Source organism: Vombatus ursinus, unplaced genomic scaffold (genome assembly GCF_900497805.2).
Source record: "Vombatus ursinus unplaced genomic scaffold, bare-nosed wombat genome assembly UNPS02014810.1, whole genome shotgun sequence".
Lineage (NCBI taxonomy): Eukaryota > Metazoa > Chordata > Mammalia > Diprotodontia > Vombatidae > Vombatus > Vombatus ursinus.
Window position 1 is genome coordinate 28,204,574 of NW_020954588.1, and position 7,865 is coordinate 28,212,438.

Here is a 7,865-nt window from a genome sequence, read left to right on the forward strand (position 1 = left end):
CCAGAACACTTTTTTTGTAGTATCAAAAATCCGCAAGCAAAGTCATGGATTGAGGAGGGGCCAAACAAAATGTGTTATAGGAATGTAATAGATTATTATAGCAAATATTGGAATGTTAAAGGATGAATTTAACAAAGTCAGAAAAACATGAGAGGACATGCATGAATTTATGCAAGGCAGAGTGAACAGAACCAGAGAAGAAATTCACAGTGGATGCAATACGAATGAAAATAATATTGAAAAGCAGCTAGGCTCAATTGAATAGCAATGACTCATCTTGATTCCAGACAACAGTTGAAACACATTTGCCTCAGGTTATACTGGGTGACTTCTCGGGTCCTCTTCAGAACTGAAACTAAGATTTTATGGTCCTCTTTGTGAGACGTGGAGGCTTATAACTCTACAGTCTGGTTTCCAACCTAGTCATTTCACAGAAACTGCTCTCTCCAATGTTACCAATGATCTCTTAGTTGCCAAATCCAAAGGTCTTTTCTCAATCCTCATCCTTCTTGACCTATCTGCAGCCTTTGATGCTGATGATTCCAATCTTAGCACAGTGCCAGGCACATAGTAGGTACTTAATGTTTATTGATTGAGTGACTGAACATTGATCATCCTCTCCTTGATATTCTCTTTCCTCTAAGTTTTCAGGACATTCCTGCCTCCCAATTCTCCTCCTATGTGTCTCACAGCTCCTTTTGATTCTCCTTTGCTGGATCTTCATCTAGGTCATGTCCACTAATGAAGGGAATCCCAAAAGGGCTCTGTCCTGGGCTGTCTTCTCTTTTCCCCCTATACTATTTCATGATTTCATCAATTCCTACGGATTCAATTATCATTTCCATGTTGACGATTCTCAGATGTTCTCATCCAACCTTAATCTCTCTGCTCGCCTCTAGTTTCTCATCTCCAGCTGCTTTTTAGACATCTTGAACTGGAAGTCCCACAGACATCTTAAATTTAACATGTCCCAAATGGAATTCATTTATCTCCCTCCCTTTAACTCTCTCCTTTAACTTCCATATTACTGAAGGTTACCAGTCACCCAAGTTCAAAACCTAGGGATCATCCTCGACCCCTCATTTTCTTTCAGCCCTCGTCTTCAATCTGTTGCAAAGGCCTAGTGCTCAATTTAACCTTTGTCACCTGTATCACTTACATCCCCTTCTATCCTCTGACACTGCCACCATCTTGGTAAGGCCCTCATACCCTCATGCTTGGATTATTATGATAGCTTGCTGATTGGTCCCTTCCCACTCTAGTCCATCCCCCTGTTGTTGTTCAGTCATTTTTCAGTTATGTCTGACTCTCCATGACACTATTTGGGGTTTTCTTGGCAGAGATGCTGGAGTAGTTTGCCATTTCCTTCTCCAGCTCATTTTGCAGATGAGGAAACTGAGGCAACTAGGGTAAAGTGACTTGTCCAGGGTCACACAGTGAGGCTGGATTTGAATTCATGAAGGTGAGCCTTCCTGATTTTAAGCCTGGTACTATATCTACCTCACCACCTAGCTGCCCAACTGTCAAAGGGATCTTCCTAAAGTGCCCCCCTCCCCCCACTCAACTCAATAATGGCTGTCATCTCCACGTCAAACATAAAATCCTCTGCTTGGCCTTCTGAGCCTTTCGTACCTATTTCCCCTTACTTTATGGTCTTCTTCCTCCTCCTCTCCACTCCTCCTACACACTCTGGTCCAGTTACACCAGTGTCCTTGCTGCTTCTTTCATGGGACATTCCATTTCCTGACTCCAGGCATTTTCTCTGGCTGTGCCCCATGCCTGGAATGCTCTCCCTCTTCATCCCCAACCTCCCAGCTTCCCTTCCTTCCTTCAAATCCCAACTAAAACCCTATCTTCTCCAGGAAACCTTTCTCTTAATTCTAATGTCTACTCTCTGTTGATTATCTCCTATTTCTCTTGTATATACCTTGTTTGTACATGGTTATTTTCCTATTGTATCCTCCATTAGACTCAGCTCCTTGAGAGCATGGGTTGTCCCATGCTTAGCACAATGCCTGGCACATAGTAGGCACTTAATGAGTATTTGCTGACTGACTGGAATATCGCAGATGGTGGCAGTTATGGCTATTTTGTTGGTTAGATGTGCTTAACTGTCTTCTTTGTTTCATGGTGGAATTTGATATTGGAAAATGGTTATGATGTAAAAAATAAAAGGCATTACTAAAACTTAAAAAAAATTTGGAAAAATACAACGGATGCTTTTCTCTTAATTGAGGTTGGGTGAGAATGGTCAGACCATGTGCCCCCACAGATACGTAGTTTCCCTTCATTCACTGCACTCTTAGTATTCCATTTTAAGTTTTAAAATATCTACTTTGACAAATTAATACCTTAGTTTCTTAGCTAAGATATAAAAACCTGTTCTGTGGGAAGCAGTGGGTTAACCAAATCTTCTAAACAGAGAAGTGCCATCTCTATTATGCCCTGCTTAGCAATTTTCAAAGAATTAGAGTCTGGTAAACTACACTTAACGCTAAAACTACAGGCAAGATAATCTGATGCTCACTGGATAATTCTGAAGGTATTTCAGGATCCCAGAGGCCATCAGGGTTGTCCTTATGAAAGTCACGTCTCCTGGCACTTCAAATGTCTGGAAGTGATGCTTAAAGAAACTTCAGGTTGATAGATTGCCAGTGAAAGCAGCTTCTGCTGTAGCTGAAAATGCTAGCAAGTTTTCAATATTATTGAGTAGGTTTTTTTCTAACTTACAAATTCTTTAAAATATTCTAAAATGCTCAACTGGAAATGTAGAGTAATTTAATTGGGAGTGAACTTCAAGGCCATCCATTTTAGTTACCTCATTCTATAGATGAGAGAACTGAGACCCAGAGAGGAAAAAAGCCTTGTCCAAAGTCACGTAGGGAGTAAATGTCAGAGCTGGGCTTTGAACCCAGTTCTTGAAACACTAAAACCAACAGTTTCCATATTAACTGGTTGCTATCTCCTATGACGGTAAGCTAGGTGTCACCATAGTATACAGAGTGCTGGGCCTGGAATCAGAAAGAGTCATCTTCATGAGTTCAAATCTGGCCTCAGACACTGACTAGCTGTGTGACCCTGGGCAAGTCACTTCACTTTGTTTGCCTCAGTTTCCTTATCTGTAAAATGAGAAGGAAATGGCAAACCATTCCAGTATCTTTGCCAAGAAAACCCCAAATGGGATCATGAAGAGTCAGACACAACTGAACACCAACACCAAAATCTCCAATGAAGGAAAACCCAAATCAATATTAAGCAAAGTTTAAATCATGCTCATAGCTGCAGATTCACAGAATATTAGAGCTAGAAGTCACAAATATCATTTAGCATACCTCCATCCCTCCTTCCCTGTCCTCATTTTATAGACGAAGAAACTCAGGATCTCATGAAACAGTCCTTACGAATAAAAGATGAAGTGCTGATCCTTTCGCTTCATTATGTCTTTATACCACCCAGGTATTAACAAATAATTCAAAGGCAGTGGGGGGCAATAGAACAGGGGCTGAATTTGGAGTCAGAGCTTAACACCTGCCTCTATCACTTACTGTGTGACCTTGCACATGTCATATCTCGTCTCTAGGCCTCAGTTTCCTCATCTGAAAAACAAAGGAATGGAACTTAGTGCCCTCCAAATTCCTTTACAGCTCTAAATCTATGACCCCATGAAATATAAATGAGGAAATCTGAATTCCATGTGCTTACTTCTTATCATTTATTGACCTTTCTTAAATTGAAAATTCAAGGGAAGGAAAAAAATACTTACACTGAACACAAAAGGAGACCTATTGAAATCAAAGGGAAAAAAATGGGCAAATCTCACAGTATTACCTGAAGATTGCCAAGACATTATGTAAATAAGTCATGCTGAGGTTTCCTCTCCCCTTCTTTCCTCCACCTTCCCCCATTTTGACTTGATTTATTTCTCTCCTATTCAACAAACGTCCTTTTAGAACACAGGCAATATATCTCTGGAGTCATAAGTTGACCACAGGGCAAAGGAGTTTGGCCTATCCATGGCCCTTCTCCTCACCTCCCCTCCCCGCTGCCTCAACATCCCAATTCCCATCCTCCTGACGCTTCCCAATTTATTACACATTATCTACTTGGCTGTCTGAAACCCTATTCATTGTCAAGCCTTTCCCTCTGTCTATATTGGGAAGTTTCAAAAATTCCCTATGTTTCATTTATGAATGACATGACTTTGTTGTAAAGGGTGGATTAGTGGTCAGATTATGGGGCTGGGCATAATAAATCCTGCTATCTGGTTCTGACTGGTCTGTTGTTGCCAGTGGCAATTCCTTTGTGTCTCTTCCTGTATGGTTAAAAAAAAAAAAGTAAATGAGTTACTTAAGAATGAAATGCACATACATCACCAATGCCTACATCTCTAGTTATTCATGAGACTAGGATGAATTTGCACAATGCGGCATCTGACTGTGTTGTATCTTTCTTAGGCATATACATCTCTCTCTGTCTTTGTCTGTCTGTCTCTGTCTCTCTCTGATGCATGGAAAATGGATGGCTTGAGATAGCTCCTAGAGTGAGTGCCTTTGGCTTTTCAGTTGATATGGTTCCTGGATTAGCACCCAGGGTCCCCCTCACAGTATGCCCCTTGACTGCTACCTCAGATTTGAGGCATGTTATGGGTGTGTTTGCATCTTCTAAAACAACAGGTCATGGGTCCCCACTGAAACCACAGCTCATGAGCTGCACCATAGGGTTTCTTTATGAGTCAGCCAGAGGACACAGGAGTTTGAAGCAAAAAAACACTTAATTAAACATCATGGCAAGAGAAATGATGCAAAAATTTTCCATTCTGTACAATCACAGTGGGGGAGGGGATGCATATTAGAAACCAGGGAACGCATATGCTAGTGTGCACATACAGGTCATGTTCCTCTGGGGCTGTAGGGTTGCTGCTGTTATTTGGGGATGTCCTAAAATGAGCTGCTTTCTCTGCTGATGTGAAATTCTTAGATACGTTGCCATGCTGCTCTCTACTTCTTTTTGGCTACTTGGGCTGCTCTCTTTGGGGTCAAGGCAAAAGCAGGTCTGCCTTAGCATCTCAAGGTTTCTATTATTCCTCACCACTCTGCCCGATCACAACCCACTCTGATTAGGCAGAGGCTGGTGTGAGCCTCTCTCAAACCAAGAGAGATGGAGAGAGAGTGAACCACATTAGGATGGGAATTAGGAGCAATGAGTTCTGATCATAGAATCACAGAGCTGGAAGGCCTTTCAGTCCAACTGGGCCTGACCCATGTTCAAAATCCTTGACACATTATCATCTAGCCTGTTCTTGAAGCCATCTAGTGATGGGGATCCCCCTACCTTGGCAGGCAGCCCCTGTTACTTTGGGATATCTCTAGTTGTTAGGAAGTAAAATCTGCCTCTCTATAATTTCCACCCCTTGCTCCAAGATTGGCCATTTGGAACCAAGGAGAACAAGTTTAGTCCAAAAAAGGGTGAGAAGTATCAAGGTATAATACCAAAAATGACAGAATGACATCTATTCCAATCCAAGGCAAACCATTCAACATCAACAGACGGATGCCAAAGACATCAAAGTTGCTCAGGTCTATGAAGATCTACAATATCTTCTAGAAATAACACCAAAAAAGACATCACATTCATCACAGAGGATTAGCATGCTGAAACAGGAAATCAAAAGATAATTGGAATAACAGGCACGTTTGGCCTTGGACGACAAAATGAAGCAGGACAGAGACAGATGGAGTTTTGTCAAGAACTCGCTGGTCACAGCAAACACTCTTTTTCAATAACCTAAAAGGCTATTCTGCCCATGGACATCACCAGATGGTCAACATAGAATAAGTTCACTCCTCTTCAAAATGAAAGTCCTTCAAACATTAGAAGATAGCTCTTTCATTCTGCCCAAGTCTTTTCTGGTCTAGACATTCCTATGTCCTTGGACAAATCTTCATAGGGCATGATTGGGAGGCTCTTTATCATTATCTGTATAGGTGAGGATACAGGTACAGAGAAAAGTTACTTGCCAGGATCACAATGACTTTTCTAACTTAGAACAATATGGAACATGATTGTTTCCCTTGTAAGATACCTGATGAGAATTTTCAGCTCCTCCTGTCCCTTTTTTTAAAGTCAGAATGGGGGTGGGAGGAGATTACTTCACTTGTTCCCATCTCTACTTAAAAATTTTAGAGTCTAGTTTATAAATTTGATTAGTTTTATTTTTAAAAAGCCTTTGCAATTTTCCAGGAATCACTTGGAAACAGGACACACGCTGTGCTTCAGGCTCACTGGGAGTGATTGCAAATTAGAAATTGCTTTTTATCATATTTATTATTCTTTTGTCTCTGTAACTTGGTACTCAAAATAAGTTGGTTCATCCTCAGAGTCTTGCTTATTCATGTTTTTGCTTTGTCTCCTCAGAATTTGCAATTTCCAATTTTATCCAATTATCCATAATGGGTGTTGATACAAAAAAAATGTTTAGAGTAAAATGAAAAAAAAAGTCCTCATAGAATATTACCAGCTGTCAGATATTTTACATGTTCTCTGATATGACAGGCCAATAATTAATTCATTGTGCCACCTAGATCATTGGATGCATTGGCTGGTTAATTCTTTCCTAATTGATAGGACCTTTGCTAGAGGTAGAAAGGAGGAAGATAAGGGCTGGATGCTCAATCCTTATTTTGGTTCTTTTTTCTCTGCCAAAGGGAATGACCTTTTCACTGGAAATGACAGAACAAAAATGCCCAACAAGGAGTTGATACCCAAGATAATTAAGGGGATGGTGAGAAAGCATCTAGCTGCCCCTACTGAATTCAAATCATCTGGTCCAAATGAATGCATCCTCAAGCAGTGAAAGCAGTGATCACTGTCAGGGAGTTTTGAAAAACCGTGGAAATGGGAGAGGTACCAGGAGACTGAAGCAGGGAAAATGAGCTTATTTTGGAAAAAGGAAAGAGGATAGAATCTGTAAACTATAGTCCAGTAAGCTTGACTTTGATTCCTCAGAAAATTTTAGAAAGGATCATTAAAGTGATAATTGGCACATAGAAAGGGAAATGGTGATTGCAAAGAGCAGGCTATACTAGGCTAAGCTAATATCTTTAGGTGCATCTAGGTGGTGCAGTAGATAGAGCACTAGACCTGGAGTCAGGAAGACCTGAAGTCCAATCCAGCCTCATACCTACTGGCTGTATGACCCTGGGCAAGTCACTCAACCTTTGCCTTGGTTTCTCCATCTATAAAATGAGGTTAATAATAAGATTTCAACTCTGGATAGATGATCTCATGGACACAAGGCCTTTTACCATCTTGGCTGTCCTCTGGCTTGTCAACATTCTCCTTAAATCATGGTGCCCAGAACTGAACATGATACTCCAGATAATGAGGTCTGACAAGGGTGTAATATAGCACATCTACTACCTCCCTGAGGGTTGTCGTGAGGATCAAATGAAATAATATTTGTAAAGTGCTTAGCACAGTGCCTAGCCCATAGTGTTATATAAATGTTAATTATTATTATTATTTTTTAGACAGGGCCACTAAGCTCCTAGATGAGGGGAATGCTATGGTTTGCCTACATTTTAGAAAAGTTTTTGCTAAATCATCTCATCCAGTTCTCATGGAGAGAACTGTTTGGATGGCCAGACGCAGGGAGTAGCTGTCCATGGCTCATTGTCAATGTGGCGGGAGGTCTCCAGTAGAAAACTCCAAGGATCTGTGCTTGGTCCTATGCTCCTTAACATTTTCATCAACGACTTGGATAGAGGCATAGAAGGCATGTCCATCAAACTTGAGGATGATTGAAAGCTGGGAGGGGCAACAAACATGGCTAGATGACAGAGTCAGAGTTCAAATGGATCATGGTA